This window comes from Phascolarctos cinereus, unplaced genomic scaffold (assembly GCF_003287225.1).
Source record: "Phascolarctos cinereus isolate Bilbo 61053 unplaced genomic scaffold, phaCin_HiC Scaffold_3;HRSCAF=262, whole genome shotgun sequence".
Classification (NCBI taxonomy): Eukaryota; Metazoa; Chordata; class Mammalia; order Diprotodontia; family Phascolarctidae; genus Phascolarctos; species Phascolarctos cinereus.
The window spans coordinates 72,485,991-72,508,549 of record NW_027555736.1 but is presented as its reverse complement, the minus strand read 5'-3'; the positions used below and the strand labels follow the sequence as shown (position 1 = coordinate 72,508,549).

General features: G+C 40.6%; 1 protein-coding gene and 1 pseudogene across 1 annotated transcript in view; one reads left to right on the top strand and one right to left on the bottom strand.

Moving 5' to 3' along the window:
- Positions 1-22,559, bottom strand: part of HPSE2 (heparanase 2 (inactive)) — a 730,238-nt gene that overhangs the window by 502,549 nt on the left and 205,130 nt on the right. The gene's annotated exons all lie outside the window — the stretch shown is intronic.
- On the top strand, positions 9,167-9,600 carry LOC110215369 (large ribosomal subunit protein eL27 pseudogene; annotated as a pseudogene).

Below are 22,559 nucleotides of genomic sequence, written 5' to 3'. Positions count from 1 at the left end.
AAAGAGAGTGAGGTGGAATTTGGGCAACAACTAAGAGAGAAGTTTAGATGGAAAACAGAATGCATGAAAAGTACGTAAGATCATGAGAAGACGGATCATGAAGATCTTTAAATGCTAGACTGAAAACTTTATTTTATCCTAGAGACAAGAGGAAGCCACCAAAGACTTTTTATCAGCAGAGGAATGTGGTCAGATGCGTCTTTTAGGAATATTAATTTGGCAGTGTGTGGAAGGCAAATTGGAGGGGGGAAACTGGAAGCAGGAAAGGTACTACATTAGTCCAGGCACAAGGCGAGGAAGGCCTGCACTAGAGTGATGGCTATGTGAATGGAAAGAGGAAAGACATAAGAGAAGATATGGAAACAGAATCAACAAGATTTGGCAACTGATCGGATAGCAGAAGATAATGGAGTAGGAAGAGAGTCAAGGATGACTCCAAAGTTGTAAACTTGACTGTTTGGAAGGACAGTGGTGTCTTTAAATGAAACAAGGGAGGAGAAACAGGTTTAAATAGAAAGATAAATAGTTCTATTTTGAATATGCTGAGTTTGAGGTGCCTATGAGACATCTAGGTGAAAATTCCCTCAGGCACCTGATTATGTGAGACTGGAGTCTAAAATAGAGCTAGGTTTTGGTTTTGCACCAAAAGGGAGAGAGAGAGGGAAGAAAAGGAGGTCCAGGACAGAACACTAGGGGACACCCATGCAAAGACTGGAAGGATATGGATGGTAATCCAGCAATGGAGAGCAAAGACAGGTAGGAGGACAACCAAAAGAGGGTCATGTCATGGAAGCCAACAAAGTGGTAATAATCTACAGTGTCAAAAACTATAGAGTTCAAGTAGAATGAAGTCAGAGAAAAGGCCATCAGATTTAGCACTTAAGAGATCTTTGATCACTTTTAAGAGTGCTAGTTCAGCAGAGTGATAGAGTCTAAAGTCAGACTGCAAAGAGCTAAAAAGAGTCAAGAGTGAGGAAACTGAAGTAATGAATGTAAATGACTCTAGGAATTTGTAAAAGGGAAGATAGATACATGACAGTGGTTTGAGGGGATGACAGGTCAAGTGAAGGTTTTGCAGGGATGGAAAAATACTGGGCATGCTTCAGGGAAGGAGCCAGTTGGTAAAAGGTGACAAAAAAATGAAAGAAACACAAGAGACCCTGGAGCAAGAGAAAGCTGTACTTAGGATCTTGCCCTGGGAGCCTCAGAAGCATTGTCTCCTCAACTGGCCAAAGCCCGAGCTCTATGGAGCCTCCTGGAATCCCTAATTGCTGACTCACACATACTGTTTCAACATGGTAGCAATTTCATGATTTCATGGCCCCATGCCCAAAGTATATCATAACCCTCTGTACCTTAGGAAATGTTCTTCGGGAGCTGCTGTGGTCATAAAAACTGCTCAGTGGAAAAGGACCCACATGTACAAAAATATTTGTAGCAGCTCTTTTTGTGGTGGCAAAGAATTGGAAATTGAAGGGATGCCCATTAATTGGGGAATAGCTAAACAAGCTGTGTATATGAACATAATGGAATACTATTGTGCTATAAAAATGATGAGTAGGCGGATTTCAGAAAAACCTGGAAAGACTTGCATGGACTGACGTTGAGTGAAGTGAGCATAATCAGAAGAACGTTGTACACAGTAACAGCAACATTGTGCCATGACTGACTTTGATAGACTTTAGCTCTTCTCAGCCATGGAAAGATCTAAGACAATTCCAAAAGACTCATGATGGAAAATGCCATCCACATCCAGAGAAAGAACTATGGAGTCTGAATGCAGATGGAAGCATACTATATTCTCTTTATTTTTTTCTTTCTCATTGTTTTTCCCTTTGGTTCTGATTCTTCCTTTACATCATGACTAATGTGGAAATATAGTTAATATGATTATACATGTATAGCCTATATGAGATTGCTTGCCATCTCAGGGAGGGTAGAGGGAAGAGAGGAGGGTAGGGAAGGAGAAAAAATTTGGAACTCAAAATCTTATAAAAATTAATGTTGAAAAATAAATAAGAAAGAAGGAAAAAATTGCTCAGTGGGTAGCCAGCCTTTTAGTGATAAACCTTTCTGCTTTACCTAGGCTGGCATTCTGCCACACAGTCTGTCCCAACCTGTGCTCAGATTCTTTCCAGTTCCATAGGACCTATCAGAGTTTGCTCTCCACTAACTCAGCTCTAGAACCCAGGTGGGGTCATCTCCCCCTACTCTTAGATGCCAATATTCTCATGGTGGGCAAACATTTGGGTTACTGATAAACTCATTCACACTAAGGTATGAGGGACTTAGCAGGAAAGGGGGTAGGCAAAGGGCAGGTTACAAGCATTTTTATCAACAGCTGCTTGAAGAACACAACAGTAAACACAAAAGAATGAATCCTAGTCTAACCTATTACAGAAATGGATTTTCTTCTAGTCCTACTGAAAATAACTCAATTTATTTTTCTAATTAAAGCAGGCAATAATAGTGGTCCCCCCTGCACTGTACAGAACTTTACAGTCTTACACAATACTCTGCATATCAGTTTTGATTCTCACAACAATCTTGTGAGGTAGATGATGCAAGTAATGTGACCCTCATTTTAGAGGTGTGGACCGAAGTCACACACCCAGTCAGTGACAGATCTGGAACTCAAACTTTGGTCGTCTGACTCCAAATTCATTGCACTAACCTAACTTTCTAACCTATTAAGATAGAAAGAAACATCCTTCCTCCCCACAAATATTTCCAGTGGCTGGCCAGGTACTGATTTTTAAATTCCGCTTTATTTTCAGGGTTTTTTTTTAAATTAATAAGCATTTTCTTTCTATTTTGTCCCCTCCCCCCCACAATACTTTTCTTGTTCTCCTCCTGGGAAATATATACCCAGGAAAACAGCTGGGCTCCCACATTTACAGTCCGCCTCTGCAAAATACATCCTTAGAAAGCTATTTCCAAAAGAGCTTATCTCTCTTCTGGATAAGACATCTTAAGTAACAATTAAAGGGGAGGGTGGTTCAGTGACAGGTACTGTCTATTAAGCAATTTTCCCATCACAAGTCATAAAAAGGCAATGTTTTTCTTTATCCTTGTCCCTTTCCTGATATACATAAATAGCTTTTTTTTCCCTTTGTCATTAAGTCACACTTGGTTCTTGCTGCGCAAAGCTTTCTCAAACTTACTCCTCCAAGCCTTCACAAGTTCTCTAGACTTCCCCTTGTTAATCTAACCTTCCTTTGACCTTTGGTGGCATTCTCTCCCAAGGGTCTGCCACATTATAGGGACTTAATAAATGCTTTTTCATTTATCTGTTCATTTATTCATTCTTCTAGGTACAGTTCTTTCTATTCATCTCCAACTTTTTGTGGGGAATAGTAGCAGCACCTTTGGTCATCAAAGTCACCAAATTCTGGGGCCTTCTGGCCCTTTCAGCACAATACTTGGTGAGATAGTTCACAGAAGCCATGGAAATGAAAAGTCTTTCCCAAAGACTTATATGAACTGATGCTGAATGAAGTGAGCAAAACCAGGAGAACATTGTACACAGTAATAGCAACATTGTACGATGTCCAACTTTGATAGATTTAACTTCTCAGCACTACAAGGATCTATGACAATTCCAAAAGATTCATGATGGAAAATGTTATCCACATCCAGAGAAAGAACTATGGAGTCTGAATGTTGATCAAAGCATACTATTTTCTTTCTTTTTTTTTTTCCTTTCTCATGGCTTTTCCCTTTGGTTCTAATTCTTCTTTAAAACATGACTAATGTGGAAATATGTCTAATATGATTGTACATGTATAGCCAATATCAAATTGCATGCTATTTTGGGGAGGGGAGAGTAGAGGGAGGGGGAGAAAATTTAGAACTCCAAATATTATAGAACTGAATGTTGAAAACTAAAAAAAATAAAATAAAATATTTTTAAATAAAATAAAAAGACCTTTCCCAGAACCAACAATAAATTCCAGAAGCTGAAATTTAGGAAACTGGCTTAGGAGTGAGAGTAAAGGGAGGTGGCATTGAGAGTGGGGAACAGAACTAAAACTCCTCAGTGTAGCCTAAACCAGATAAAAATGAAATTAGAAAATTTTTAACAAAAATAAAAATACAATAAAACATAGATAATGTTAATTTGTGGTTTTCTAAGTCACCATGCCGCTCACTGGGATCTGTTTCTATTTGAGTTTGTTGCCACTGAGCTAAAACAGACATTTGGAATCAGGAAGAGAAAACCATCAGCCTACCTTCAATTATCACCTGTGCTTAAGCTAACAACTTTAGCGCTGAGTCAACATCACCATCCTGTGTCCACACCAGAAACTAATTTTTTTTTTTAGCCTGGAAATCTGACTTATACGGCAACTAGGTGGTGCGGTGGATAGAATGCAGGCCTGGAGTCAGGAAGACTCATTTTCATGAATTCATATCTGGCCTCAGATACTTATTAGCTATATTACTCTGGGCAAGTCACTTAATCCCATTTGCCTCAGTTTCCTCATTTGTAAAATGAGCTGGAGAAGAAAATGGCAAACCACTCTAGTATCTTTGCCAAGAAAACCCAAATGGGGCCATGGGGAGTCGGATATAACTGAACAACTATGTACCATAAACATACCCCCTGGACTAGTTAAGGCCCAAGCTCTCTGGTGGAAAGCACTGTTAAGTACACAATTTAAGACTGGGGTAGCCCACATTCCAAACTACCTTGGATTGTCTCTTGAACATTACACCAACTATAACTGGAGTAAAAAGTAGCTGTCCTATTGACTGTCAACTCAAGGATCATGAGTTATACTCAAACAGACCTACCGATTTATCCAGTAGATGATTATGGATCTGCCGTTTGTGAATTTATCAAAACCTTTATTGAATCTACTTACATTTTAAGCTTAAACTATCTCATCCAGACATGCGTGCTCCTTTTTGCTTAAATGCTCCTCACTTAAACTTTCCAGAAGGGACTGCTTATCCTATTTTTGGGGTACAGATATACAATTTCATCAGTTTTTGAAATTTCTGATACTGATGCAAATCATCAAATAATCTATGATTGATCATCTTAGATAATTTCCTGGGGCACTGACTGGTTAGGTGATTTGTCCACGTTCACAAAGCTAGTATATATCAGCCAGCACCTGACTCCAAGGTGAGTCCCCCTTTCCTCTGCCACACTGCTTCTCTTTCTTGATGACCATAACTCAATCTCATCTCTGCCCTTGCTGTCCCAAGAGAAGAGCCCTAATCTTTTCTGTATGACCCCATGTGATAGCCACAGCCACCCACCCTCCTCAATCACCTGAACTGCCTTTCTCAGGCCCGTTCCATTACATTTCTCAAGGTCTTGACTACACATGACTTTCCAAGCACAGATGAAGGGAGGGAATGGGGAGAACAGCAAAAGAAAGCCATCAAAGGATAGTCTTTCAGTGACTCTCAGTTCCATTTCCAGGATAAGAATAATTTTGTTTTCACTACGTTTGTGATTTCACAAATGTAAGGAATACCAGTAAGGCAACTAACTCCCTTTCCCAATGCAGATCTTCAACTGTGCTGCCATTGTTTTATTGGAGAGTGGAGCACTGAGAGGTTGGTGATTCGTTCAGTGCCACACAACCGGTACGGAACAGAAAGATAACTTGACTTCATGTCTCCCTGACTCCAAGACGGCTCTGTTTCTGCTATGTTCTGGTGCCTCTCAATAACATACATACTATCACTCTTCTCTTTTTACAAATGAGGTAACTGAGGAATTGAGAGATCACAGAATCACAGATTTAGAGTTGAGAAGGTTGTTGGAGGCCATCAAATCCAACTCCCACAACTTATACATGAGGAAACTGAGACTGCGGGAAATTAAGTCACTTGCACAGGCTAACCCAGTCTGACACTGCTTTGAAACGGGTTGCTGAGGCTTAATTTGACCTATGATCTTCCTGATTCTAAGTCCAACAGTCTATGAACTAAGTTACCGAGAGATGACCTACCCAACAGCACATAGTCAGGAAGTTAAGTTAGTAACTGAAGAATATGAACCCATGTCTTTCTGACTCTGACCTGGTGCCATCCATGGCAACTCATACAGTCTTTGGAAACTGCCAACTTTTCACAGTTTACATATGTTGTTTCACTTAAACCACACAATAATCCAGTAAGGGAATGACTACAGGTATAATTAGGAACTCAGTAAGGACCATCAATTTATTACAGATATAGTTTAGACTACTTTTCAAGATGGTATAGTATAGTAGACAGAGCATTTCATCTGAAGTCTAGAGGATCTGAGTTCAAATGCCACCTCAAATACTCAACGTATGTGAGTGACTCTGAGTCTCTCAAGCTCAGTTTTCTCCAGGCTCAGTTTTCCTCTCTCATAAAATGGGGATTATGTCACCTTCCCCACAGAGTTGTAAGAATCAAACAAGATAACACATATAAAATTCTTTGCAAAACTTTAGGACCTTTTGTAAATATCACTTAAGGTTACTTTGCCCCGGAACAGGGATTTATAACCCTTTTCTCTGCCATGGTCCCCTTGGGCAGTCTTGTGAAGCCTTCTTGGAATAAAGTTTTTAAATGCATAAAATAAAATATGTAGAATTACAAAGAAACCAATTATATTGAAGTACAGTTATCAAAATGTTTTCTTTAAATTAGGGATTAAAAAAACAGCTAAGGATTTTTTTTAAAAACTAGGGATTTGTAAATCCCAGATTAAGAACCCCTACCCTAGATGCATGACTGTTTGCCCACACCAAGACCCAGATGCCACTTTCTTGCTCAGTCTCCTCTTTTAAGTATTTCATGCAGTTGGCTCTCATCATCTTAGAATTTCAGCACCTGGAAGAACTTAGCTGAACCTGTAAACCTGAAGGTTTCACCACAGTGCCTTCTCTCCAACAGATCATATATAAAAGTGTTAAATAAGACTGAGTCCTGCAACTGATCCCCAGGGAAGCCTCCCTGTTTAAACTTCTCCATCCAGAGAAATACCCATGTAGTCTCTTCTACCCTTTGTTTCCTGTATCTACGGTAATTCCCTACATATGACAAAACAATTCCCCTGATCTCATCAGGAATTTTTTTAATAGCCTTTTGTGGAGAAAGGCTTTGAGAGAGTAGAAATAGATTCCATCCACTTGTTACTCTAGTATTATATATAGCTGGTATTATATGGTCACAAGTAAGTTAGGAGTTAACAATGTCCCTCGTGTCTCAAACACACACACACACACACACACACACACACACACACACACACACACACACAAAATTTCTCCTCCTGTATTAAGGAATGCTTGTCCTCAATTTCACAAAGTTTAAGAATATACCAACAGCCCTCTTATCGAGAAAGAACCCCGAGGGCATTACAAACTTTTTTTCTTTAACAAAACATATTTTTAAACTATCTTATGTTTTATACAAGGCGTGTTTAATGCACACTCAAATGCAACCACATCTGGCCTGCAACATGGCAGCTGTTTAACAGCCATGACACCTCACAAAAATTTAGGACAGGAAGCAAAGAATTCTGTAGCCAACTGGAGCTAAGAGGAGGAGGAGGAGGCTTTCAGAGCCCAATGCTACAACTGCCCTGCCTGGATCTCAGCCAAGACAACGTGGTTAACACCTCTGTGGTAATGAAAAGCAAAAGAACCATTAGTGGTCTCAGGCCAGCCTCCTTGAGAGCCCAGGGGCACCTCCCGCACCAAAGTGACCTGACCCTTCTGCCCAGGCACCAGCCAATTTTTGGTTCCATCAGAAACACACCCTTTGCTCAACTGTCAAACCCACTTCAACAACAGATTGCCTTTCAACATCTCTGTGCCACGTACCCTCTATCTACATACTTTGGCTTGCTGGGTACCTCCTGCCACGAAATGTGCCCTGGCGCTGTCCCATTTCTGATTCAACCCAAAACACCCTCCACGCAACTGCCAAACTCGCTTTCCATCACATGCTGCCTTTCAAGCTCTCTGAACCACGCACCCACCATACCCTGGACATGCTTTGGCCTGCTAGACTGATGCAATCTGACAATTGGTTGCCCCAATCAACATAAGAAAGCCACACTCATGCCTGATGGATGAGTGTATTAACTGTGCACAGAACAGAGCTAGTTAGGACTCTGGTTTAGAAAGTGAATTACTTTGATAGACAGACTTTGTGAGGCGTCATTGTGTAATGAATCGAGTGCTGGATTTGGAAATCAAAAATACCAGGGTTCAAATCTTACCTCTGATACATGTATGATCATCAGCAAAATGGGGACAATAATAACAGTGGCAGATGACTGTTGTGAGGACCAGATGAGATAATGTATGTAAAGCCCTTTGCAAAGCTTAAAATACTAGATTAAAATTAACTGTTTATTCCTCTCAAAACAGGTTATGAAGAGACTGATGGAAAAGGGTAGAAGAGTTCTTTTCTTACTAGGACCCAGAGGCATTTTCCAGATGAAGCTCAGACTCCTTCCCCAAACTGAAGTAAGGACAACACAGATGTCCTGGTTTGACTCTCTAGAGGGCTCCTTATCCATCTACCAAACCCTCATTCACACCTGGGCCCAGCCTCTCTGGAAACATTGGCCTCTCCCTCTGCTTGCCCCACATCAAGCTGCACTTAACAGCCAAGATCTTTTTTCATGCACTCTACAGCACTCAGCCTCCTGATCACTCTCTATCACTCTCTGCATGAAGTACAAACTTCAGATGTGAAATTCTGAGCCCTCTACAAGAAAGTCATTTTTCCCCCTCATCTATAAAAAGAAGGGACTGACCTAGGCAATCTGTAATGTTCTTTCCTGTCTAATGTTCTAGGATTTCAAGTCAACATTCACTGAATGATTATTTTGGTCCCAGCACTTTGCTAGCTGCAGAAAAGAAAACGTTGGGGCTGGAGAGAACACTGGACTTGGTATTAGGAAGATCTGAGTTCAAATCCAACCTGCGTGTCCCTGGGCAAATCACTTAACCTCTGTCTGCCTCAGTTTACTCAACTATAAAATGGGGATAATAATAACACCTCCCAGGGTTGTTGTGAGGCTCAAATAAGATAATATTCATAAAGCACTTAGCACAGTACCTGGAATATAGGAGGTGCTTAATAAATGCTTGTTAAAAAGAAAACACATGGGTGTTGCCTTCCTTTTGGCTCTAGGAGAGACCTGCTTTGTGTTGAAATGGGCAAGTTCATGAAACCCAGGAAGGTGGTGCTGTTCCTGGCTGGGCGGTACTCTGGGTGCAAAGCCGTCATCATCAAGAACGTTGATGATGGGACCTCCGACAGGCCCGACAGCCACGCCTTGGTGGCAGGTACTGACCGCTATGCTCACAAAGTGACTGCAGCAATGGACAAAGAGATCAACAGTCAAGTCCTTCGTGAAAGTGTGTAACTACAACCACCTCATGCCCACCAGACACTCTGTGGATGTCCCACGGGACAAAACAATTGTCAACAAGGATGTGTTCCGTGACCCTAAGGCGAGGAGGGAGGCCAAGGTCCAATTTGAGGAAAGGTACGAGACAGGCAAAAACAAGGGGTTCTTCCAGAAGCTACGGTTTTAGAACTACTTTGTTGGCCAGTAAATAAAATGTTTATTAAAAGTGAAAAAAAAAGAAAAAAGAAAGCACATGTGTATACATATACATATACATATATATACATACATACATACACATATGTATATAGATACACATATACACATACACACACTATTGGAGAAGACACAGACCACAGGGACAGAACTGCTCCTTCTCTAATCCCTATACCCTTAGGAGAAATAAATTTGTTTATATACAGTGACTGATTTTATCCTGAATGCCGACTCTGCCCACTAATTAGCAGGGCAAACTTGAGCAAATCACTCCCTAGTTAGACTGTAAGTTCTAAGAAAGTAGCAATTATTTCATTATATGTACATACACACATACATTATATATATATATATACATATGCACACATATATGTATATAAATACACACATTTATATCTATTCCTATCTATACCTATTACCTATCTATATATCTATATACACACACATGCATACACAGATATGTATGTTTTCTTTTTAACAAGCATTTAAATATTTAGAGAGAGAGACAGAAAGAGAGAAGGAAAGGGCAAGTTACATTTACATATAACATAAAATGTATATATTAAAAGGATAATCAAAATAGAATAAAGAATACTATAAGACATAATAGAATCAAGTGCTAAGTTATGTGATACCAATTTTAATGACTGCAGGAAGCCAAATTGAGAAGGATCACGGTGAACTAGAAGAGGCTGGATGTGAGCTGGAGTTGAAGGATGGATGGGATTTGAATTGGGTAAGGCAGACATACAGGTGAAGAGAGAACAGACACTATAACAACATTTAGAACAACTTGTGAGTAGAAAAATAAAGAGACTGGCAAACTGGACTGGAGGACTGACTGATGATAAAAAATCAGTGGTAAATAATTGCACAGATTATTATTATTATAAGGTAGGCTAGATAAGGTAACTTATAGAGAGATTTGAATATAAGACTTTGAGAAGAGTTTGATTCTATAGGAGAGGAACAGAATGAAGCAGGTCCTTTCAGAAATGGGGCCACCAAACCACTACCTTTCAGGAAACAGTGGCATGGGAGATGAGTTGGCTGGAAAGGACAGTTGGGGATTGGGGACTGTAGTTCAGGTGTAAAGTAATGAGGATGCAAGCTATGGTCATGGTAGTGAGAATGGATCTGAGACAGTATTCAGGAAAGAATGTGACAATCTATATTACCTTTGTCACTGATGATAAAGGTTGTTAGGGATTATACTAGCTGACTTCTAAGATTTCTTCCAACTTTAATTATGGTCACTCGGCTAAAAATTGCCAGAGGTAAGATGTGAACCCCAGGTCTTTCTGATGCTGAGGGCCATACTCTATCTGTTAGGTCTTACTGATGAAGTATTGAAACTAAGGGGGAGGAGGAAGCTCTCTGCTGAGCTTGAATACAAATACAGAAGACTTGAGGGGAAGGAGAGGTCAGAAAAGGATTGGTCAGAAAGATAAGAAGGGTATCAGAAAAAGCATATTGTCTCAGAAGCCAAGAGAAAAATTTGAGAAAGAACAGATTGTCTCTAGTGTTGAATGTTGAAGGAGAATTGAGGTTAAGAGCTAAAAAAGGACAATATGTTTGACCGGGGGGGCGGGGGGGGGCGGAGTTCATTAATGACCTTCAAGAAAAATTTCAGCAGGCTGCAAAGCAGGAAACAGATTGTAAGAGGTTAAAAAGGGAATGAATGGCTAGGAAGTGAAATGTGTAGATATAGTCTATACCAATGATGTCAAACTCAAATAGAAATGGAGCCACCAAATCAAATAAAAGGATCCCTGCAGGTGGCATATTAATTTAGAAAAACCACATCTTATCATCATCTTTGTTCCATTGTATTTTTATTATTTTGTTAACTATTTCCCAATTACAATTTAATCTGCTTCTGCTGCCCTGGAGAGGGTTGTGGGCCTCACAAAACCTTCTGGGGGTCTATTTGACACCTTATCTACACACTCAACTACCAAAATTAGAAAGTAGCTAGGCAGAGTAGCAACACTGGAGGACAGAAAAGAGGCAAAGTTTGAGAGAAGAGATATCTCTTATTCTCTTTGACTGGAGCAAGGAATAAGTAGTTATAGGAAAAGTGAGAATTCCAGGTAGAGATGAGGCTCATAATGGATGGCCTTAAGTTTCTCTATAAAACAAGGATTAAGATTCACTGGCAACAGATCAACCTAGGCTTTGGAGGAGAGGAGATTTGGACTCTTCACTGAGTAAAATATTTTAGGGTGGGTCAGTAAAAGATGAATAAAAGGACAAAAGGTTTGAAAGGGGCATCCTTATGAGCTGAGCTGAAGAAATGTGAAAAGACTGTAGGCTTTATGAAACTAGGTTTAGAGAGTTTATCAGAATTTGAAAGCCTGTACCAGGACTAAAGATGAGCTCTGAGAGCTCAGTCTCTTTCTTTCTGGGTCCTTATGTCTCTTCTTCCTGTTTCCTTAAGGTATCCACTGTCCTCCTGCTGTGCACCGTCATCCATTTTTTCTGGAGAATCAATTTCAGTATCAATAATACCTAGTACTTTGAAATAAGTTCGTGCTTCTTTCCTGCAAAGGAAAGTAGGCCTTCCAACTTACTGTGGTTGTGTACACTGTAAAGGGGATTTGGGGCAAGGAGATGTAGATAAGGGAACTGGGTCAGGGGAAGGCACTGAGAACATCCCAGGGCCTCAAAAATCATACCCCACAGACACCTGCCTAGTATCCCTGGGCTGGCCGTGGTCCCACCTCACACACTCCTAATCCATTCCTGCTCCCCCCATCACTTTCTTCTTTCCATCCCTTGTACATCTGGACACTGATGGTTTTTATTTATTTCACCCAATCGAGTTTCCAAAGTGGATTCCAAGTTGGCATGCCATTTACAGAAAGACTCATGACTACAGCAAAGAACTATTGGAGAAGACACAGAACACAGGGAGGGGACAGCTCCTTGCCATGATCCCTGCGCTTTTAGGAGAACTAAATCTGCTTATATACAATGATTGATTTTCAACTGAATGCCAATTCTGCCTACCAGCTAGCAGTGCAAACACGAGCAAATCACTCCCTGGTTAGACTGTAAGCTCTAAGAAAGTAGGGATTATTTTACTCTGTATATGTATACTTCGCACTCAGCAGAGTGCCTGGCACATGGTAGTTGCCTTTTTTTTTTAAGTTCCTTGATTGGCTGATGGATTAACTCCAACTCTCTGAACTTCAGCGTCCTTGTCAGTAAAATAAGGAGTTAAATGAGAAGTTCTCTGAGAGTCTTCCCAGATCTGACATTCTAGGCATGTAGGCATGTTTATTCTGTCTTTCTAATTAAAATGGAAATATAGACATGGGGGTTTCCAAGAAAACTGTTTCAGTAGAATAGGGTAAGGGTGGAGGGTAGAAGCCAAATATTTCTTGAACATCATCTAATTCAACCTCCACCCAGAGCATAAACCTCATCAATATTATCCCAGACAAGTGGCTAGCCACGGCCTCTAGTCCAGTCCTCTACCGAAGCTTGGCTATACCCCTCTCACTCTTGGAGCAGGGTTGTGTGTGTTTCTAAAAACACTTAATAAATGCTGACTTGTTTGGACCGTGTCTTCTCTCGTCTGGGAAAGCTTCTTTCCTACGACTCTCCTCTCCTAAGACAAATCAAGCTTTCTGCTGACACCTTCTTTTATTCTCCCAACACTGCAGCCCCCTCCTTTCAATTCTACTTAGGCAAACCTGCACTCAATCATTTCTGATGTGTTCACTTACTCTAGACTTCCATGCTCCAATGCAAGTGAGGACAATCAGCCTCCCGTGACACATGGGTTATGAACTGCCACATGGCTGTCTGCTCATGCAACTGGAGGGAGGCGGAGGTTCGTGACACTGGTTCTGATGTGTACATGACAGGCACCTCCTGACCACCAGAGGCCTCTGCATAGACAGACAGCCGACACTGGACGTCAGCAGATGAATTACAGCCCATTCGTAATCGATTCATAAATCATATGGACTCTTACTCTTCATGACGCTAACACAGCTTCCTTATTCATATACATTTAGGGGAGGCTTTCTCTGCTGTTTGTTAGGCAAAGAAAGAGCTAGACTACTGGTGAAAAAAGGAGTGGATGGAAAATCACTCCCCTACTCAAAAATCTTCAGTAGCTTCCAATTGGCTCCAAGATAGGATAGGAACAAAGGTGGGGAATGGACCTATCACTTCATTTGTACAAGGAAGGCAGAGGCAGCATGCTGGAGTGGAGGGAGATCCATTCTTAAAGGCTCAGGTGATAACTCCAATAAAAGACTTTTCCTGAGCTTCTGAGGTATTAATATTCCCTCCCTCTTGAAATTATTTTGTGTAATTAAATATCACTTCTCTGTTTACATGTTATAAACATTTAGAATGTGTAAACACTCAGGTGTTTTTTTTTTTTATCTCTAGTGCCTTACACGGAGAAGATGATTAATAAATGTTCGATTGGGTGGAATTAGCTATAAATCTATGATTCCATGATTCTGAGTGTCCAAATGCAAAGGTACCAGCAAAGCTATGGAGGAAGTCAAATAAAGAGAGATAACCACCTCAAGCAGAAAGTAAAAGGAGGAAGGTATATTTTTGAACCAAACAGGGAAGGAAATTATTTCCCAAGAAACCTAGAGGGGCCTCATTGAAACTGAACAGGACTAGGAGGTGAAAGAAGGGTAGGACAAATAAGAAGAACAATTACACATACACACACTCAGTAAAATAGTAAAGGAAAGAGCCTATGGAATAAGAGAGATCAATAGAGGGGCTGTAAGTCATGGGAGATCACTGGATTACAGAGTCCAAAGCCCCGAGTTCAAATATTAGATCCAACTTTACTAGATTTATGACTTTGGACAAATCATTGAAATTCTCTTTTCCTCAGGTTCTTCATCTGACAAATAAAGACTTGTTCTCAAGGAGAGAGGCTATCAAGTAAGGTGTAGGGAAAATAAAAAACAATCAAGGCTCTCACTTCCATTAAATGTAGAGAAAAAAAGAAAATTTTGTGGTGACCTTCACAGAGGGCATGATGTTTGTGTTTTCACCGTGTCCAAAAGAAGGTTTTCTCTGCTGTCACTCAAACTTGGTAGACCCTTGACTGGAATATTACGCTGGTGGGGTATATCTTACTCAGAAAGAATAGGAAAGGCAAAGGGATGGTAGTGGTCCATGGAGTAGCTTTGTGTTCTAGGAAAATATACTCCTCGTATTTAGGTATAGATAAACGGAGGGAAAAACAGAAAGAATACTTTCATTGGAGTATAGTAAGTGTACTACAGACCACCTGGACAGAAAGAGATGAAGAGTTTGACAAACACATCCCAAGTCTGGCATGGTGGTGTGTCATGACAGTGATAGGTGATGGTCTTCAGTTATTCCAACATCTACGAAAACACTTTCTGACCAGCACTTTCTTTAATGGTAAGTCATCCTTCAAAAGGTGGAGGAACCATTGAAAAGAAACTGCTATTCAGTATATGATTCTCCCTAACAAGGAGGAATGAATTGGTTGCTGGAGGGGTAATGGAGGGAGTTGTTAGGGCAAGTGAACCTTTGATCCAACTATTTGTGACAGACAGAGAGGAAAACCAAGCACTGTCTGGCATGCACTTTAGGTTTTAGAAGAATAGACTTCAAAAATTTTAGATGAATTTAGATGAAATCTCAGGACCTAAAATTCTACAAGGAAGTCAACCCAAGAAGGTTAAGGACCTTTCAAATTCAATTCCAAAATCACAAGGAGAAAGAATTCTAATGAGGAGGAAAAGAAATTGTCTAAAGAGACAAATGCAGGTGCTCTGGGAACTCACAGACCAACTCAAATGTTTTAAATGGCATGTGTAGGTAACAGCATAAAAACAAAAGATTGGCCCACTCTCGTTAGGACAGTGGCAGAAGTGCTAAAGCTCAGGATGAGCTGAGGCTGGAATGGAAACCTATGGAAAACACAAAGTGTTGGGTTTATTGGTTTTGTTTTTTGTTTAAATTTTAAAGCTAAGAATCAAAGAAATGCTAGGACTGGAGAATGTAATGATGATTGTGGACAGAGGAAAAAAGGCAGGCTCAATTATTATTTTGCTTCTGTTTTCTCTGCCAAAGAGAATGATCTTTGGACTAGACAGGACCAAACAAAAATGGCTCATAGGAATTGAAAACCAAGACAAATACAGAGATAGTAAGAGAGGGCCTGGGTACCCTTGCGGAATTTAAGTCAATAGGCTCAGATGACCTATATCCCAGGATACTGAAAAAACTGTCAGATATGGCAGGTGAGGCACAATCAGTAACCTTTGAAAGATCACAGAGAAATGGAGACGATAGGATCAGTAGAAGGTAAATACTCCAGCTTTCAGCAGATGGGGAGAGTGAGAAACAGACAAAATGACAGACAAAGACATAAGGAGAGGGAGAGACACAAAGACAGAGAAGAAGGGAAGGGAGGAAGGAGAAGGAACAGGAGGTGTGGAGAGAGAGAGACAGAGAGAGAGAGAGAGAGAGAGAGAGAGAGAGAGAGAGAGAGAGAGAGAGAGAGAGGAGGAGGAGAGAGGAGAGGAAGGAGGAGGAGGAGGAGAGGAGAGGAGAAGAGAAGAGAAGAAGAAGAAGAAGAAGAAGAAGAAGAAGAAGAAAGGGGAAGGGGAAAAAGGAAGGGGAAAAGGAAAGGGGAGGAGAGAGAGAGAGAGAGAGAGAGAGAATGAACAAGAGAGAACTTGCAAAATATAGGTCAATGAGATAGATTTCAATTCCTGGCAAAATTCTAGTACATATTATTAGATGAGTAATTAGTCAACTTCTAGAAAATGAAGCACTGATCACAAAGAAGCAACATGGCTGCATCAAGTACAGTTCATGCCTGACTAATCTCATTTCCTTTAATGACAGGGCAACAAGACTGTTAGATGAGTGGAATTCTATAGATTTGGCTTCCCTAGATTTTAGCAAAGTATTTAACAAAAATCTCTCAGCCTCCTCTTGTGGAAAAGATGAAGACATGTCAGCTATACAATGGCACAATCATATAGATTCAAAACAGGTTGAGTGGCTGAACCCAAATGGTTGCATGTCAATGTGGAAGGTCTTTAGTGAAGTGCCCCGGGGCTCTGTGCTTACCCTGTGCTGTTTAACATTTATCCCAGGATTTGGATAAAGGCATAGATAACATGCTTATCAACGTGCAGAGGACACAAAGCTGGAAGGCATAGTTAACACTGAATTACAGGGTGAACACCCAAAAATATCTCAAGAGGCCAGAACGCTGAAATGAATATAGTAAAATATGCTTAAAAGGAGTAACTGTAGATTCTTATACTTGGGCTCAAAAACATCAACATCACAAGTACAAGACGGGGGAAGCAGAGGCAGACAGCAGTTCATATGAACATGATTTGGGGATATAGTGGCCTGCAATATGAGTCAACAGCAGCCTGGAGTTCTCTGCTCAGGGTATTTTACTTTGTCACTAACCTAACCACTGAACCCAAGGAAGAAGGCTGATGGATGATGACTAGAGAGGGAGCCATTTAAGTTAAGTGGAAGGACTGGAAGCCTGATGCAATCACAGGCAGGTTCAGAGTCTGAAGAGGCCTCAGAAAACATCTATTCCAACCTTCTCATTTTACACATAAAAGAATGGTGGCCCAGGTAGCCTAAATAACTTGTGCCTACAGTCAAAAAGACAGTAATCATCAGAAACGGAATTTTAACCCAGGTCTCCTGCTCTCACTTTCTTAAATCTTGACAACCAACGAAACAATAAATCAAGCCCTGATTGGTAACACTGGCTGATTTTGGGGGTGTAAACGCTCACACCGAACACTTAACAATGGGCTCTCTCCCTTCATGACAAACTGGCACCAGCACACCCTTGACACAGTTACGGTATCTATAAGGAGTTTAATATTTTTACTTCAAATTTTAATTTTTGTTTTTATAGTCAAACTCTACGACAAAGTCCTGTGCTTTGTACCCTGGAGAGGCCCATTCAATCCCCTATGTGTGCAGTGTTGTATGGTGGGTTTCCATTAATAGAACACTACAGGAAGCCTATAGAACCTGGGAATTATCCTTGGTCCCCCAACACCGGTGGCAATAATGGGGTTCAACTGTATTTTGGATTTAAAACATTAATGTTGCTTCAGTGGGACCTTAACACAGTTATTATTCACAATAAATCACTCAGTTTCTCTAATCACTCTCCATTGACAACTTCACTAATTTGGTGAGATGATGATATTGGAGTGTGAAAAACCTACTGAAATCAGATTTACGTCCAGTTCCAGATGTTCAGACATATTAAACCGCTACGGAGCCTGATGATTTACTCTCTCCCACTCTAGGTCAAAGCATATGGCTTCGGGAGCCCTTCGGAGAAGTGGGCCCTAATGCACTCATATTTCACTACTGGAAACCTTTGGTTCTAATTTGAGTAAATTCACCAATGAAATAAGTTTGATGGACTTGGCCTCAGGTCTCGTCAACATTTTTCACATCACATCAAACTCTCCACATATCTGATACCACGGGGCAGACCTGGCGCTACTGACAAGACGCTTTCAAACACTCTGTCAAAGCCAGTTAAACAACCCTCTCTGTTGTTACTTGAGTGTTCTCTCTGCAATGTCAGGAAAAGGTGGATAAATGCAAGGGCAGGCTCTATCTAGCCTTACATCTTGCATTTCAATTAGGAAACTGCTGACAGCCAGTTACGGCAAAGTACAACCAGAGAGGTGCCCACTCTTTCTGCTGGGCTGTGAGCCAGCAGAACTCTGCTCGACCAACCAGTGTGGTTCCCCAACTTGGGGTGGGGGGGGACCCTCTTGGGTGACTGCCCCCTCCTCAGCAGTTTTGGGTGATGTTGGCGGCCCTTGGGATCACAAAGGAGAGCAAAGAAATAAAAATTCTAGGACATTGTGGGAACAAAGAAGCCCTCTGGGCTGGCCCACTTGTACCCTCTGATCAAGAAAGTCGGATGCATTTTTCTACTTCTTACCAGGTCAGATTTCCCCCCACCAAAGTTCCCACAACTGAGACCTAGGACCCACAAAGTACCAGAGTCCTAGGAAGACTGACTCCGTGTTGTTTTCCATCTCTCAATCTTGTTTACATGTATTTGTCTGAGGAAAAAAAAACTTTTTATGGAATAAGAGAAAACGAGTGCTTTAATTTCCCAATAAAATCTCTGCCCAGCATGAGTCATTGTTTTCTTTTTTTACACCAACTAGGGTAAAGCCTTCTGGTTTTAATAACTAATACTGCTGAGTTCAATAAAAAGCACTTAATTTAATTTAATCCAAACCTTTATCAATGCCAGCTTCCCCTGGAATTTTATCTTTGTTTTAATTTGAATCACCATGTTAAGAAAAACAAGAGGCCAAGAGGAAAGGCACAGAAGTCAATTAGCTTGTAGGCTTGTTTCTGGGCAAGGACAGGAAAAGCAGAAGATTGACAGGTAAACTCCAAGACTCAGGGGTTCCTGCCTTCTTGGACAAACTTTTCCTGGAAGACCAAATGTTTTCTTTAGTCCTGAAGAAGGAAACTGAACAACCCGAAGTCCCATTTGGAAAATGTTTTGAAAATAAAATATTCCAGAGCCAATTAGGATCAGATTTCCCAAGTAGGAGTCTATCGTCTTTAATGTGTTAATATTCAAAGATATGCTACTGTAAAATTAGAGGGAGAGACACTCTTGAGTCAGCTTGTTTGAACACAAAAGCAACCAGCTCCAATTCCAGGGGGTCTGGAGGAGACAGAGATTAAAACAATCTGGATGACAATTTCTGATGAGCCTTTCTTAACTTGATTGCATTAAAAAAAAAAATTAACAACTAATATTTACAAAGCACCATGCAAGTCTGGGGGGAGATAGAACATTTTCTTAAAATATAGTCTCTGCCTTCATGGCATTTATAATGTAGTAGGAAGCTCAGTGTTCTCCTGTTGCATTATATGGATTTGTAGCTCAGTAAAAATCACTAGACTTAAAATTAAATTGGTTTAACTATACCTACTCTATCTTTGTTAAACAGTTTTTAGAGAAAGCAAAATAAGCTTAGGATACGTAAAGAGTTTGGAAAGTTTTGTATCATATAACAAGGCATCATTGCATCCCAATATAATCCATTCCCACTGTATCATCCCATCATCTTGGCAAACCCAAATGACAAATGGAAGTACAACATAAATTGATACACGTGTGTGTATGTGTGTGTGTATACACCTACTTTTGTTTTGTTTTGTTTTGTTTTAGTTTTTTGTGAGGCAATTAGTAAGTGACTTGCCTAGGATCACACAGCTAGTAAGTGCCAAGTGTCTGAGGCTGGATTTGAACTCAGGTTCTCCTGACTCCAATGCTGGAATTCTATCTACTGCGTCACCTAGCTGCCTCTACACCTACATTTATATATAAATTATTTATTTGTAAATATATGTGCGTTAAATTCTCAGATGACCATAGGCAAAACATTTCAACTCTGTAAGCCTCCTCAGTTTCTTCATCTATAAAAAAATAAAGATATCCAACTATATAATTTCTAATCTCCCTCCCAGCATTGAACTTTAAAATATCTACTGCTTTGAAGGAAAAATAATATACAATGAATAGAGATCATGGCCATCACTGATACTTAAGCAATCCTACCGCTGTTAGGGCTAACCTGAAAAGCTACTTGCAAAAAACTCTCCACTTCGTTTCCATAGTGGAACTCTTTAGGGCAGAGTCTTGGAAAGCTGTTCTAAAGGACCCTCAACCAGGAGCTTGGGCTAGATAGAACCAAATTTTAGGCTCAATCTGAAGCAAGTTTTCAGGCAGCCAAGAACCTTCCTCTCCACCTTAAAGCATGGGGAACCAGACCCACAAAGAAAAGGCAAACATTCACCAGCTGACAGATCCCAAGCTTCACTTCCTCCAGCACCTGGTCCCTTCTGAGATATCTGACGGCCAAGTGTGCAAGGCTTTAACCAAATTACAATCCACAGGCTTCACACAGCATTTGAGTGAGAAGGAGCTCTGAGATCATTTGAAGAGAAGGAAACCGAGGTCCATAAGTGGCCTGCCCTGAGGCATGTAGCCAGTTAACAGCAAAACTGAAACCAGAACTCAGTCCTTCATGCCCAAAACAGCATTTTTTTCTACTACAACACAAACTTCAGAGGAGTGGAACTCAAGGTCCTTCACAAGACCATTCTTTGTTTCTGTCTTTGCCTTTTTCAAGTGACACAGTGGACAGAGGGCTGGGCCTGGAGTTGGGAAGACCTGAGTTCAAATCTAGCCTCATACACTTACTACCTGTGTGTACCTGGGCAAGTCGTTCAACCTCTGTTTGCCTCAGTTTCCTCATCTGTAAAATGGGGATAATAACACCATCTACCTCCTAGGGTTGTTGTGAGGATCAAATGAGATAATAATTGTGAAAGCATTTAAAATAATGCCTGGCAGATAGTAAGCCCTACACAAATGTTAGCTATTATAATTATTATTATATTTTTATTCCCAGTGCCTAGTGCTTAATATGCCCTTTTTTATAAACAATTAATTAAGTAAGGATCTTGGTTTAAAGGTTTTAATTATTCATTCAACAAATCTTTATTGAGTAGCTACTATGTAAGATCATAAATTGAAAGTTGGAAGCTCACAGATCATCCCATCCAACCCCCTCATAAATCACAGATTGTTAGAACTGGAAAGGTCTTTAGGGCTCATCTCGTCCTGTCTCTTCGTTTTATATATGAGTTTCACAGAAGTAAAGGGACTTTTTCAAGGTTGTGCAGCTGGTAAATGGGAAAGTCAGGATTCCAAAGCATGGCCTCAGGCTCCAGGGGCCTCCAACTCTCCATCCATCCATTATGCCAAGTCTTCTAACATTGCTATATGGCAGCAAGACCTGGAGCTCATCAGTCTTTGAAGAATATAAAATGAACATCACACAGAGAGCAATGGAGTGTGAGCAGGCTGCAAATACGGCCCATGATGAATTTGAAAGAAAAATAGGAGCAAAATAAAATGTCATTGAGGAAATGAATGATAGGAAAAAAAGACGGTAGAGTCATACAGTAAAAGATGACACAGATATCTGGAGTACTCCCCTCAGACCTTTGTGATGTTAGAAAAAAGCAAGGAAAGTCTCCAACACCTTAGGTGACTCCTTCTAGAGAATCTATGGGAAGACCCGGACAATATTCACGTATGTTGGACAAGCATGGATGGACTGTAATCTGCATCACTGGAGAGAACGCATAAATGGATGAACATAATTATGGATCCATTTGAGTCAGCTGTCTTTCCCATACACTAAAATAGATACTGCGGGGGATAAATGAAGCTGAATCCTTAACCTCAGGGTACTTAGGAGCAATAATAAACCAATAATTGCCATAAGGAAGCAGGAGAGAAGTACCATAAGAAAGACACAAAGTTAGATGAGAGTTAAAATGAAGAACAGTTCATCTCTAGCTGGGATGTCAGGAAGAAGGGGATTCAGAAAAGGAGAAGAATCAGAGAAGGAGGTGAAATTTTAGTTGGGTATTGATGACTTGCACAGGCAGAGATGGAGGAATGGAGGGGGGGTAGTTCATGACTTCATGGGAGTGGTCTGTTATAACCTATTTTTGACATTACTATAAAATTATGTTGTTTGATATAACTTCCTGTTGAGTATGTCTCTTCATTTCCCATCTGGCTGTACTTTTCTGGTCTTCTCCATTATGCCTCTGCCCCAGGTACCTCGACCTCCCCACTCGCTTCCCAGCTTCCTTGTGTGTGTTATCTTCTCCCATTATATTATAAGCTCCTTGAGGGCAGAGACTGTCTCTTGCCTTTCTTTGCATCCCCAGACCTTAGCACAGTGCCTAGTATATAACAGGCATTTAATAAATGTTCATTCACTGACTGTTTATATAGAGTATTAATGACATTATTATAAAATTAAGTTGATTGAGATGGCTTTCTGTGGAGGATGCCTTTGTGTATGAAGTGTTTGTAAAAATCCAT